This window comes from Bacillus rossius, chromosome 3 (assembly GCF_032445375.1).
Source record: "Bacillus rossius redtenbacheri isolate Brsri chromosome 3, Brsri_v3, whole genome shotgun sequence".
Lineage (NCBI taxonomy): Eukaryota > Metazoa > Arthropoda > Insecta > Phasmatodea > Bacillidae > Bacillus > Bacillus rossius.
The window spans coordinates 15,778,131-15,792,340 of record NC_086332.1 but is presented as its reverse complement, the minus strand read 5'-3'; the positions used below and the strand labels follow the sequence as shown (position 1 = coordinate 15,792,340).

Genomic DNA, 14,210 nt, shown 5'->3' with positions numbered 1-14,210 from the left:
TTGCAGGCTAACCTGAGTTATGGTGACGGCGAATCGTTATGCGGCAAGACTGATGCCTGGCACGTGATAGTCCGTAAAGCACTTAATACGTGAATATGCTGATGACTGCGAGAGAGTTTACAAAGAACACTAACTAAACTTAGACGTAATGATGATGGCAAACACTAATATTAACACGGCAATGAACACTAAAGTCCTTATGAGCGTACCCCGGCTCGGGGTGAATTCGGCTCCTTTACTCCTTTTAGTTACGTGACACGAGGCTGGTACTCGCAGTGGCGTGTGCCACGTTTAAGCTGGGGACGGACGCGACGGGGCACAGCGTGGCCTCTCGTCTACTACCGTTGCACGTCCCAGGGATTGATGCGTTCGTAAATTGGTCTACACATTTAGCGCAATGCCGCCCTGCGTGGGCAAAGTACTAACTCTCTCTGTGGGGAGATCTTATGGCGTGAAGCGCAGGCACCACGGCGGGCTACCTTGAAACACAATAATTACGTAGTTTGTTAAAAGACCCGTAGTCGGATCGCACACTTTAACTAAGGACCGCAAAACATTTCGTACGGCCGGTTTGGGACGTCCTGGGAGCTGTAGAAAGAAGATTCGGAGATAATTACCTATTGATGCTAAAAGTGGAAACTGGCGCGAAAGTTGGATGCTCCCCGTGCGCGGGGCTGCCGGCCTGGACGAGTGCTGGATGGCGACTGGATCCTCTCCCTGGCCGCCCGGCCAGGGAGGGGAGGTAAACCCGCGGGAAAAAGACGGAGCGCGGGAAGGCGATGCCGACCAGTTTTGTGAACGGAAATAATTTATAAAGTCATTAATTAATTAAAAACAATTATAATACTTATTAAAAGTTTTAGTTTCTGTTTGATAATTGATTTACATGTGCCCTGGATACCTGATGCGCATTGCACACCCGGCCGGGCGCTTTGAGCATTTAGCTGGCCGTGACTGATGTCACACCGTTCGAGGCGCTGCACTAAGACACATGCGCGGGCGTGTTCGTAGCACTGGCACTGGCACTGGCTCAGGTGTTGAGGACACATAACGGCCTGTGCTCTCAGAGGGAGCACCGACGGCGGCATCATAACTGATGTTATTCAGCTCATTATTATTCAAATTTGTTTATGTTCTGCGAACCTACTCGTTTGCTAAAAAATTGTTTATAATATTTTAATTTGCCTAGCATACGGGTAACGACTATATAAAGGAATTATAACAAATTTTTTGAAGGATTTGACGTCGACCCAAGTGTCGCCCTAATTTCCGCAGTCCGTTATGTTGTGCCAACGCCTTCTCCTACCCGTGGCAGAGGCGTGTAGTGTAGTGCGAACAAAGTGCAGTGTCAGTGCAAGGTGCAACGCGACGATCGGCCGCGAGCCGGAAGTGCAATAGCCGCCCGCGCGGCTATTCTGTGAGAGTTATGGAATCAGTGTATTTTCCCCTCCTGGGACCAATTAGTTACGTGAAACTATTAATTATATTATATTTAAAATACATTTTATAAACCATCCTTCCTGTAATGTTTGATAAGTCATTTTGTTTAATTCTTGTTCACCGCGCGACAAGGCCGCAGTTCGAGCCCAGACCGTCTGCTGCGCTCCGCACGGTTCGCGCGCGAAGTTTTGGCGGGGAGAGAGCAGTTCTCGCGACGAGGCTCTCGGGGTTGGACGCGCCGCGCAACACGAGGCCATCATCCCTTAATCATTGAGGATCCGTCATTAACTTTCGGTCCATTCTAACTCGTTCACATTGTCGTTGAAATCTGCCCCGAATTTCGGTGATATGAAGACTGCCGTGTAACGGAGTAGTGAAAGAGTTCACCGCGTCCGCGCGATCGGTGCGAGGGAGCGAAACTGTAAATATTCAGTGTCTTAGTGTATCTTTATGTGTAATCCGTGTCGACCACTGATTGGTCAGTAATTGTACTATGTGATACGTGTTGTGTAGGCTAGTCTGTAAACACCTTTTAGTTCGTGCTCATGTAAACCGGGCGTCCCGCACCAGGAATACTATCGTCGTGTACCGGATCACCGATTGGTCAGGAAATGTACAGTGTGACTCGTGTTGTGTAGGCCGGATTGCAAACATCTGTGCGTTCGGAATCAACCAGAAAACGACCACTATTGTGTTAGAGCTGTGCCCATGCACTCGCAGACGGAAAGGGCTAGGATTGTGACAGCGCCATGTACTAAGGGGAAGGTGTAATTAAATCAGAACAAAGTTAACTCATAAACTCTTCATTTCGTCGCCACTGTCTCCCGCCACATGGCCAGGAACCCGTTCAGAGCTAGTCGGACCTAACAAACCATACAGGAGATAGTTCAGGTGACAACAGATTAGTTTTGAAAACAATGCAATTTGTCTCCCCCATGTGCTCAGATTGGTAAAACTGTTCTTTATTTAAATAATATTGTATCAAGTATTTGTTCATATTTTACTTTATACAAATTTCTACAATTTTTCTTACTTATGAAAAGTCATTCCATGAGTCTTATTATCTGTTCAATGTGGGCATTCAAAAGCAACGCACAAAAGTATGATATGCAAGCATCAAGCAAAGTTTCTGGTGGGACAATGTGGCTATCGTAACGTACTTTATAGAATTTCATTTCGTTACATTTTCTAACTCCATGAATTTTGTTGTATCTTACGTGATCTTTATCTATGGCGCAGTGTGGAATTTTTTTTTTCATAGAGTAGGTTACATCAGGTTGCATTGATGTGGAGCTAGGTTGTCGTCTATTTTTATTTGTGTTTTGATTCGATTTATGAGTTGTGATGTTGTTTATAAATATTCTTGTGTTCGGGGATATGTAATTATATTATTTTCTTCGGGTGTTAAAGAAGATAAGGTAATTCGTTTTGTCTTAAATCTTGACCACCATACGTTTTATTCTTATTGATGTATGTTGACCTTTAATCTGTTGGCACCATTAACAATTTTATGTTGTTTTATTCTAAACTATTACACATTTTAATATTCGATAAAAGTTGTATTACAGTGTATTTTATTACTTTAATTTTGTTTTCTGTTAGGAAATAATAATACACCAGTTTTTCACAGGGTACACATCTATTGGCGCTCTCGAAAATGGGAAAATTAGAATATTATGTATTTGCTTTGTGTTTATTTATTTGTTGTCATGGTGGTGATTTATATAGTGATCTTAAAAAGAAATTCATATCCTAAAATATTATCGGTAAATTTCTAGATTTGCGGCTTTTTCGTAAATAAAATAATTCTAAGAAAGTGGTGTTTTTTAACACTACACTCATGCACCCAAAAATTGGTGTTTCAAAATCTTTATTGGATTTCGAGAAACTATCGTTTATAGGTTTTAATAGATAGCCTGTGCAGTGATGTGTCCACCACTATTGTGTTATTGATTAACTAGGCATAGCCAAGACTGTTTTCAATGAGAGATATACCAGATCCTGTTGTCACTGCCCTGCTGTTTATATGATACTAGCTATAACATGACCCTTTGGTTCTCCAAGTATCCTTAGGAATACAACGTAGCTGTGGCTGTTTTCTAAGCGACAGGAATGTTTAATGTCAGTACGGTAAGTCTGGTGCCAATACTGTGTTTCACCCTAATTGTGTCTTAGTGTTTCACTGTTGTTTAATATTAACTTGAAATGGTAATTAAATTATTGTGGAAGACAGTCTTGGCCTCAGCCGTAACATACTGACATAAAAGTCCCTGTGTTTTTGAATACCTACAGTTTGGTCCATGCTCCATTCCTAAGGATCTCTGGAGAACTACAGGATCATTTGCATCTAGTATCAAGAAAATAGTAGAGCGATGACAACAATTAGGGCTAGGCTATTATAGCACAACATAAATTTATGTCATTATGGGTGGCCATATTACTGCTCATGATACCTGATTTAACCGGTCTTTATAGTTGCACTCAACAAAACACCAGTTCAATTATGATGAAAATATATTTATTTTAATTTTAAAAAAAATACCACACTTAACACAAATAATAGTCAAACAGATACTCTCACATAGTTTACATGGCACTATTTATATTCTGCTGTAATACACAGTTGCACCTATTAAGGGGTCTGGTCTAGTCAGGGTGTTTGTGTGTGTTAGTGAGGTGGGATGATAAGCACGATGCTCGCTGGTATTTCTAGTGCGGTATCGCCTCTAAGCGCGAGGGTCTGAACTGGCGCGCAGTCTTCTCGTCATTCATAGGACAACTGTGAAATTTAGCGGTGACCGTAACATCATATGGCAGAGAAATGAAGATAAAGGTGTAATGCAAGGTGCTTAAAAAAATCTGTACAGGTAGTTTTATGCCTAGAAATTGCTCTTCTAAAAATACAGTTTAAAAACTAAATCCAAAATCCAAAATACTTTTCGGCCCTCAGCAAAGTCTTAAATTCTGTTCGTAAATAAACACTACTCTGATATTTCATGTATCCAGTTGAAATTTACAAACACTATTTTTAAGGTAATTAGAGGAAGGTACTTAATGTTGAAAAACCCCACTTTCATAATTTTATTAATTTTTTTTTTAGGGATAAGCTGCACTTTTTGAAATACCAAAGAATAATTGTAAAACATGTCAGGAGGTAAAAAGAAAGCATTTTATAATTTTTTATTTCAGAAAAGTGGCTCTTCTTCAAAATTACTCTAGTTTCTTACATTGTAAAATTTTTAATAGCTTTTACCACACTATTTACCTCGACTTAAAGTCCTCCTCACTTGCGAGTTTCTCAGAATCCTGTTGAATAAAAAAAAATATTTATTTTAAAGTTGCTGTAAATATCTTTGTTACAGCACAGGTTCTGATTTTAAGAGCCCTGTCATTATTTTGGCAAGCAGTTTCCAAGCACAGTAGGAATTCACACATGGCGGCACCTCCGTTACTGTGCAGGCAAATGTTGAAACAGTAAATGGGAAATTAACCTGTCTTTATAGCTTAGTTGGAAAAATGGAAACACCTGTTGATTACGTACAAACTTATTTTCAATATTTATAAAATCCACACGTGACACAAGTAGTGCCAAAACAAAAACACTAACAAATATCAATAGAACTAAATTTAAAGAAATTTCAAAAGTTTTTTTTTCCCCAAAGGCTGATAAACTAGGAAAATACCTTTTAACAACAGTCTGAAAATCATGTGCCATTCTGAAAAGTTTTATATTTGACCCTTTCAATTCTTCTACCAACATACGTGGTAGTCGTTCAACCTCGGAAAGACTACACATATCCGTGTAAGAATACAACTTCACTGATAAAAAAATTAATTCTGAAAATATTTGCCAAAAAATGTGTGTAGATGTTTTAAATTTTAGATGTTAAATACAAATTTAGTTGGGCAGTCTATACTTTGAAGAAATAGATTTAGTAAAACTTTCACATAAATTAATTTATTTTTATTTTTTGCATAAAAACAAAACATTGTCTGCCATTACATAATGTTCAAAATGTTCAATGGTTTCCAGAGCAACAGAAAATAAATTTTCATGCTCGAAAAGTGAATGTTTAGTGATTGTGATAATGACTTAATGTAAGTTTTTGGACATACGCCATTGCTAAGAACTTTTTCTGTTGAAGAAAAACTAAAAAAATAAAAAAATAAAACCCAAAAAAGGACAAAAAAACACAAAATTAAGCAAAATATTGCTGTTGTCAACAAGGATATAAACACCACAAAATATTCCGTAACAGGAATATGGTCAACAAAACAAAGAAAAACAAAGAAAAATGTACTAAGAAAACGAAAAAAAAACCCCACATTTGTGGGAATATTTTGTGGTGTTTATATCCTTGTTGACAACAGCAATTTTTTGCTTAATTTTGTGTATTTTGTCCTTTTTTGGGTTTTATTTATTTATTTGTTATTTTTTAGTTTTTCTTCAACATCATCATTTATGTTTTTTTTTGTTCTCTTAGTACATTTTTCTTGGTTTTTCTTTGTTTTGTTGACCATATTCCTGTTACGGAATATTTTGTGGTGTTTATATTCTTGTTGACAACAGCAATTTTTAGCTTAATTTTGTGTTTTTTTGTCCTTTTTTGGGTTTTATTTATTTTTTATTTTTTAGTTTTTCTTCAACAGAAAAAGTTCTTAGCAATGGTGTATGTCCAAAAACTTACATCAAGTCATGCACTCCCATTGCACAAATCTTTCAAAGATAATAATTGTGATAATGTCAAAGACTTGTGGTTGCTAACGTCAACGGTACAAGCCAAGAACGCATGTGTCCCTGGGATGACAGCTGAAATATTTCTGAAGCTCCATCGTGGGCTATGTGCAGATGAATGTGGTTACCAAAATTCTAATTAAACATATCCAAAATAAAATGTTAACAAACGGCACAGCCCAGACCACAGCAGTATAGTTTGTTACTTAGTATGTATTATTTCGTGGTGTGAGCCACTGCCAAACGTGACCTGTTGAGTCTACATGAAGCAGTGAACTGGTGAGATGAAGGCATTACCTTCAGCCACACAGGAAGGATGGAGCTGTATGTTCTAACCGACCAATCACGACACAGCTTGCTCGTACAAGGACACAACACAAACATAAAATACATTGTACGTACATCTAGGCGTTTTCATAAAATATATATATAGACAGTTTTAAAGTTCCATACTGATTATTGGCTGGTGTATCTCGTACATAATCTACTTTTGTTCATTTTAAAATGGAGTATCATTCACATATTATCCATACAGAATCTATAATATGGCAAATACTATAGAAAAATGATACAACCCAATCTAATACAGATTTGTTTTCAGGTAAAGTTCAACTATTATTATTTCACTGCTGCTTTTAGAAATATTATCTAGTGTCTATGAAATTTATTTAGTTTATTTACCCCACTTATTTCTAAAAAGTAGTAGCTTTCAGCATTTATCAAATTATACTCTCTCTTCTTAGAGTGCAAGTGCAGTGAGTGTGGGGGCATAGTGTACAAGCAGCCCTCACTATCTTTTCTAAACAATAAAAAAAGGGTACACAAAAGATATAAATTGTTGTAAGCTTTGGAGGGTACCACATTCTCTCCATTCACACTCCAGTAATCTAAATTATGTAAATTTGTGATCACACCACTATTTTTATGATTTATTGCCCTTTAAAATCTATTCCATTTAAAATGTGCTAGTCATGAGATGTTGGGTATTGTTATGTTATACTGCTAAGAATTTTCAGTAATGTTTACCAGACCTATCTAAACAATACTTTAATTTAAATAAGGGTGTTACAAGAACCGCAGCATATGACAGCAAGACAAGGAAAGGAAACAAAATTTAAGAAATGGAGAAACAGTTAAAATTGATCTGTAAGCAGAACTCTTTGTTAAAAAATTCTTTAGTTATTATTAGTAAACAATGGTAAAAAAGTTAGAGTATGTACTTGAAAATTTAATTTGGTAATAAATGGGCTATTTTATTGTAAAAATTGTAAATGTATAATTTTAAAGTGTAATTATATAATTAATAATTGTTCTCCTTAAATGGTGGATTTATTTTTTACCTTTTCTTGCAATTCAACTAACATTTATTCTCATATTGTGAATGAAATGTCGTTACGGAAGCCATACTACACATCCCCTTTTTTTCTCTCAAAAGAGCTCTACAATTAACAATGAATTTAGGATCAAATGTAGCCCTCTGTTGAAGTGACCTAGCCATCTTAGCCAAATAGTAAACATTGGGGAGGAAACCTGTCGGATTCCCAGGGGGGGCCCCGTGGGATAACGTTTATCATTCCCATCTGACATTTTTTTGCAAGCGTAAGCGGGCCCTTCTCAGAGATGGGCTTTTTGATCTCGGGGGGGGGGGGGGGGGGGGTGAGAGAGAGAAGGGGGTACCCTCTGGTCCACGAGACTGATGGTTGTTACTCAGGAATGATGCTTTGACGTTTGGGTGGAAGCTATACTTCCTGCAGACAATGACGGGAATAAGAGGCAAGTTTTAGTCTGCTGTAAAAATATAGCTGTCTAACAACTTTTGTGTTTGAAATTTTTGTAGTGTATTGAAAAAAAAACCTATTAAATATTTATTGGATTAAAATAAAATCAACTATTGAAATGCCTCACTGTGTAAGTATAATTTTATCAGATACAGCATATGCCATTATTTCTCACTACTGACAGTGGCATTCCCAAATGGTTTGTTACTGCCCAGTAGCCTCGGCATTGTCAGTGGAAAATGGAATGTGCCCTAAGAGGAACTACTTTGTGGCACGCAGAGAATTTTTGGCAATTGTAATGAAGGTGGCATACATTCATGCAAACAATTGAATGCTGTTCTGGCTGCTGAAATTCATAAACTCCCAAAAGTCAAAATATGCATTGGATGCAATACATATGAGTACAACTTCAAAAAAATGCTGCACATGCCTGGTTGTCTGTGATAATGGTGATCCTGTGAACAGAAGTCTATGTGGATGGATCCTTAGGTACTGTCATCAGTGATCACGAGGAAAAAAAAATGGTGAACTGATGAATGCAAGAATGGTGAGCATTCAGGTCATTGGAACCAGTGCCGGAGTGTACAGAGGCTAAGCAGTCTAATGCCAAGGTGGAAGTGTATTGGACACGGTGGTAATATATTTGTTCTGAAAATTGGAGTCCTAAGCAGAGTTCGGAAGAGCTCTGATGGGAACACATGATTACAGCTCAGAGGAAATAATACAAGAGTAATTGAAGGAACTCCACAACAATCCAAGATCCAAAATTGGTTTAGTTGTCGAAAAATGTCATTTGTCACACCTGCGCAAATCGGAAGGGGCCACGAACGAGGGAAAGTGGCCATCTGTACCTATTTTAGAGAACCTATTTTAGAGGAGGCCATGGTGCCAGTACCATTTACAGAGATAAAATTAATACCTATCGATAGTGAAGGGTTATTAAAAATCACTGTGGCTGATGCACTAGTGGTAAATGTGTACTGAAGGCTCGATGTATCATCCTTTCGGAATAAGGAAATCTCGAAGTTGCATTATTTCTGAATGTAATGTCGATCTCTGGCCTCTGTGGTAATCAACACTCGCTAAGCTAGTGAGGAAGCAACAAGCTTGCACATGCATCGAGGGAGGGGAGCAGTTTGTGATCGTTTGGATCACTCGCTGCGTTGGATAGTGTCTCGTTCACTTGCGAAACCCCCAAGAAGTTTGTCGATGTTATTCCCACTCATAGTATACCACAAATTCTGTGTCCAGGTGCGTCGGCGCCAATCGACCGTTCCATCAAGGCCATGCAGCGGCCCCTGTGCCCCGCACCTAGCGAGGCCCCGCCCTTGCCCGTAGTGTTTTTATTTTCCTTATCTAGTTTTCTGTGAAAATACGGATACTTGTGGGAAAAGAAAGACTTAATTGTTATTAGCATGTATTTTAAAGAGCTGGTTATTACCTTTCGATTTTACAGTATAAAATCTTAACGTGTGTGTGTGTATGTATATATATGTATGTGTGTATATATATACATACACACACTATATATATATATATATATATATATATATATATTAGGATATGTTAAGAAAACTATCGTCCTCATTAAGTTCCAGGTTGGCCTAAAAAAAAAGTTGGTTTAAGGAAATTATTTTTCACATTTTCTGGAGGAGTGCTCCAGAATCCTGTTCCCCAGACTCCTTTCCAAACTGAAGTCGGCCGTTACTGTGTTGCATGCACGGCATGATGTGTGTGTGCGTGTGGGTGGGGATAGCTTCCCCCATCCAAGAAAGCGTAATTTCTTTTTGTGTAGGGGCGGTGGCGGCCCTAGACTTTGCGGGTCCGTAGGCAATTAACCTCTAATATTTTGGAGCCCCCCCTAGAGGAAAAGGGGGATCCGGTGGCTTTCCTCAAAGAGGGTTCCTGGGCGTTTGCCCTGCTTGCTCTGCCCTGGAGCCGCCTCTGTGAGCACGCGAGGTTTCCGCGGAAGGGATCTCTTCTCCGTTACGTCATCACGGCGGTTGCGTAAACTCATGAACACGCTTTCCCCGCTCCCGCGCGTCCTCTGGAAACGGCGAAGAAGGTTTTCTTGTGTGCTGCCGGCTAGTCACATGGCCGTCGAACTGCCTCCACCTCATTGTTCCTTGTGAGTGAGGTTTAATTCTCTTTCAGGATCGGTGTCACCAACAGAGATAAGAGATTATATCCATAGACTATGGTGTGATATAGAACGATTCTTGTATTCGGCTTACGACCAGCCAAATGTCAAAATCGGCTGATGTAAACAACGGCGCGTGAGTTTTTTTTTTGCAAATGTCCAACAGATACGCGGTTTCGTTAAAGTATTAATTTTCGAGATTAAAATTCACTAGAAGGGTGACTACAGGTAACGAAAGTCATGAAAAAGTAAAGAAAATGAAGTGTTTGTCACGAAAGTTACGACAAAGTCACTAAATAAACAGGAACTGTGCTTGACGTTACAAAACTGTAATTTCCACCAGCCTTTTGCAAAGGTTATTTTTTTTTACTCACTTCAGTTTACAGTCGTTCATTAAGTATAAATCATATGGAAATTATCTTTGAAAATGTTGAGATATTTGTCAGGATTTATAAACTATGCTAGGAACGCAATAACGCAAACAATTCAAAACGACGTTTTCAAATATTCGTTTATAAACTACAAAACGCTACATAAACATCGCCCAACTTCCAACTTCGTGCGATTCGGCTTGTGTTTCCGACTTCCATATGTGAAGTGGAGTGTTTAGAAAACATTTAAGGACGCAGAAATGTGTGTGTGTGTGTGTGTTACAAGCAATATAACGTTTCCACTTGTTAAACTTTCGCGCAGTGATATTAAAATATAGAAAATTTTGTAGTTTTCATGATAAACGTGAGCTAACAAAAGAAGCCCAGGGGAAGAAATTAGTTGACTGTTTTAAAATTTCATGTTTATAGTTTTGGTGATATCTTGCAACTTCCGTGCTTTACAAAAGATTGCAGTTTTTCTTGTATTGATTGCGTTAGTGCGGCGTTCCGTTCTTTGCGTAACTTATAAATCCGGCCTTAACATAAAAAATGACACTTTCCTGCAAATAGTAGACCTATTTCATTTTGTCTAGTTTTTATTTATTATATATAAAAATGATCCTTGTAAAAATATGGATTACAATATATTAACAGTTTGTAAGAAAATTTTATTAAAGTGTTCTAGAAAAGTTTGTTTACCAGATTTTTTTACTTACTTTTTAACCTACTAATTACGATACATCGTATTGAAACACTGACATACAAAGGAATACGAGATTTGATAACATTACCAACGGGACAACTGCGTCCGCCATGGAACATGTTTCTGACAGTCCTATTGTAAGTAAAGTCGCACAATGTTGGTTCCATAAATGTTTTACTCGTCTCTTTTAGCACGCGTTATCTCAATCAATAGGAAATCTGTGTTTTCAGCGATCAAATTCGTTGGTTAAGTATTTTCATCGGAATAACGATGTGATGTAACTAGTAAACAAATATGTCAAAAGAGGTACAAGTTGATTTGTGTTAAAAGGGAACCTTGAGAACGAATTTGTTGTTTATTTTCATAAAGATAGAAGGTAATTGGTTCACCATGACGCTAAGTACTTGAAATCCAGCCAGACTATCACGTCCAAATGAGGCGAAATTTCACTCCCAATAAACCACTGAATGTTTTCGCAATATATCTTGCGCACGAAACGAAGATGAGCTTCATGCTAGTCGTGAAGATAACTTTCAAGGTATCTTGCACCTCGCAAAAGTTATGTTGAAGCCTATCAACTTTACCAGAAAATACATTTTTACACTAATATATTTAAAAAAATGCATTTATCTACGGAAATGTGATAAAGCAGTGTATTAAACGTCGCTACTCACTTAAGAACAAAAAAAAGTGTGAGGGTGGTAGTGTGGTCAGACCTATGGCCTTTCAACGAAGGAATGTAGGTTCGAATACCGGATGCGCCAGGACGCTGTTTTTTTTTTGTGCGTGGGAAACGCAGACGTGGCCGAGAGCCTTTTGGTTTTTTCGAGGTGCTCCCATTTCCATACACCCATTCATTCGTGAATTTTCAGTTCTCATTTCATCACCCCCTCGTCGTCTCTAATGAGAGTGATGTCAACGAGAACGTCGACTCCACATTCTTTGATAGTTTTGAAACAAGGCAAAGAAGAGTTAGTTGCACGCCACATTGATCTGCGGCAACTCCAAGATAACACTGGGCTTTGGGCCACCAGCGCAACCACTCGGCTTGTGAGGTTTATGCCGCCATCGGAGGGGTGGGGAGGGGGAGGGGGCAGGGTGTCCACAAGAAAAAAGTATTTCGTACCAACTTAGGCGAGAAAAAAGTACTAGATTTGAAAAAAAAAAAAAAAAAAAAGTACTTACTAAATTATAATTGGTTATGGTTTTAACAATTTAGGAAGTTATTATGACATTGCAATGCTCGAACTTAAATATGACACCGCACACACATACATTCCATAGTTTTTAAAAATAATCACGCTTAATAATACAACATATTGGAGTTACTGTAATATTACTATATTGAAGAATAAAGTTATAGATCTGAACGTAAATGTACTAGACCACTAAAAAACTTATAAAAGTACTAGATCTAGCACGAAAGTACTAACTGTGGACACCCGGGGGGGGGGGGGGGGGAGGGGCAGTTGGCTGATGAACGACGACTTCATAATCGAACGAGACTATCATTGCGACTGGACCCGGCAAGGAAACCCATAAGACAATCCAGTTGACTCGCGAAAGCCTGCGAACTGTATCGACGACTCGGTGCTCGTTGAGAGAAGTCGCGCCGGGAAGGAGGTATGGACGGAACCAGCGACTCTCGACCACGGAGGGACCCTCGTTGGCATTTGAAGAGAGCGGGACCCTGTCGCCGGAACGCGGCCTCGACGCGTCCCGAGGTCTCACGCCCCGACGTTCAGCGACCTCTTACCCCACAGGCCCGTTCTACAGTGACGGATCCCACGGAACAGGGTTTCTACAAGAGAAGCCTAAGAATGTACATCAAGTTCTGTCCCTGCCCGAACACGCCCCAATATTCACCTTCGGCCAACCCTCGGGATTTGTTTTATTTTTGCGCAGGAAAAATGATTTCAAATATTAAAAGTGGTCGGTTAGGTTAGCTACATTAAAACACTTTAAAACACTATGGACGGTTAGTTAGGTTAGTATAGCTACATTAAAATAAACAGAGAAATACAAATATATATATATATATATATATATATATATATATATATATATATATAAATAAACCCGAGGTTGGCCGAAGGTGAATATTCGGGCGTGTTCGGGCAGGGACAGAACTTGATGTACATCTTAGGCTTCCCTTTCTACAAGAGCACTCAGGCGGAGACGGATCCGTGCGGATTAGCTCGGCAATGATGAGCTCTTAGTTTACGTTCCTCCGCGTGACCAGTAGAAACCAAGTATTTGGCTGCGATGGTAGCCATGTTTGTTTATGTTATAAATACGTTAAAAATTTGTTTCATGTATAAGAATATCTAGTGTTATAGTATTACGTTGAGGTTTATTTTTATTATTTGTCTAAATTCTGTCCTTCCAATAATTCTTAATCATAATGTTTTTTTGAAGTGAAACTTCTTTGTTGAGGGGGGCTACAATTTTCGAGCGTTACGAAAATTCCTATCGTATTAGGGGAACCGGTAGAGGTGAGTGTGTCAGCGGTTACACCACTCCAACGCATGCACTAACGGTCAAATTGGAAGGTGACAAGAGGAGGGGGGGGGGATAAGTACGTAGCGTAGCATGATATATAATCATGCCCGCAACCTTACTGTTCTCAATTATCTCTTGTTCGATTAAAAAAATACTAATAATTTAACTCTCTCTATATTTGATAAGCAAGAAGTTTCATTTCTGTAGCGGATGGACTCTACGCAAACACTTTTTTTAAAAAAGTAAGATTAATATTTCGTAACCTTGAAATGCAATTTCATTGTTTCCTATTTTTTTTACGTGTCTGTGCATTGTGGAATCATAAGTGAAATGTCTCGGGAGATCCATCTCCGTTTATGTGATCCATGTCCGTTCAAGTGCCATTGTAGAACGGGCCTCAGAGTGAACATTGTGTGTAAACTGGCGATGGAGGTGCACTGTGACGCATCATTGTGGTCAACATGCCGACGTGTAGTAGGTGACACACTGGACTCGTATCCCAGAGTACCCTGGTTTGAATACCGGTCCGCCCATCTTTCCA

General features: G+C 38.9%; 1 protein-coding gene across 1 annotated transcript in view; it reads left to right on the top strand.

Annotated features, from left to right (window-relative positions):
- Positions 1-2,679: 2,679 nt before the first annotated feature.
- The window catches only part of LOC134530268 (kelch-like protein 26), a 40,225-nt gene continuing 28,694 nt past the window's right edge, over positions 2,680-14,210 (top strand). Inside the window, exon 1 of the mRNA XM_063364968.1 lies at positions 2,680-2,858. The gene's annotated coding sequence lies outside the window, so the exon portion shown is untranslated. The remainder of the gene's footprint in view (positions 2,859-14,210) is intronic.